The sequence below is a fragment of the Berghia stephanieae genome, chromosome 4 (assembly GCF_034508935.2).
Source record: "Berghia stephanieae isolate SIO BIC M18660-M18661 chromosome 4, UCSD_Bste_1.3, whole genome shotgun sequence".
Lineage (NCBI taxonomy): Eukaryota > Metazoa > Mollusca > Gastropoda > Nudibranchia > Aeolidiidae > Berghia > Berghia stephanieae.
Genome location: NC_088363.1, coordinates 29326123 through 29326932, shown reverse-complemented (window position 1 = coordinate 29326932; position 810 = coordinate 29326123).

Sequence of the window (810 nt, the reverse complement as noted above, 5' to 3'; positions counted from 1 at the left end):
GTTAGGCGATATTACCTTATTCTTTCAGACAGAACAACGCTGTCATCGACCTGCTACTCATTTTTGACCGAGGGCGGTGAGAGAATGTGAGTAAAGAGCCTTTTCCAAGGACTCAACTATGCACCGAGCGGGGCTCGAACCCAGGAGCTTCCGATCCGTAAGCGAGTGTCATACCACAATACCACATAGCCCCCACAAAACGTTTTTGAAAACTTTTTAAAGCAATGAAAACAAAAAACCTCACATTTCTAGTCATTTTAACTTGAAAAGTGTTCTTTCATAAAACTGAGATTCAAACCCCCATGATTGTACCCTTTTCATCGTAAGTTGCATTTCTTTCAAAACTACGAGTGCTTGGGGTCCCCATATGCAGTTGGTAAGCACCCCCTTTCCCGCAGAGGGGCCGGACGATCCCGGTGCAGTCGAGATTTTTTTTTCTGACCCCCCCCTCCCGCCACCCGCAGTGAATGGGTAGGTGGGTCTGAAGACCTCGATAGACTAGCAAGCAATTTTATTGTCCGTTTCACGTTATAGAAAACCCGGGAAAAACTCCAGACCCACGGGGCCCATGAACAGTTTTTATTTTTTACGAGTAACGTTAGGCGATTGCAATAAATAGTTTCCCGAGATCATAAACACTATTTTTGCATTTAATTGTTTAATTAGTGGCCGGGGGGGAAATTTTGTAAATTTATTGAAAGTTTAGTTCATCTTTTTTTCACGTATTTTCTTCCTGCCATCAAAAGATAAATTTTTATTCGAATACGCCATGGAACAAAAAATTGGGATCGAGTAAAAAAAAAAACGAAG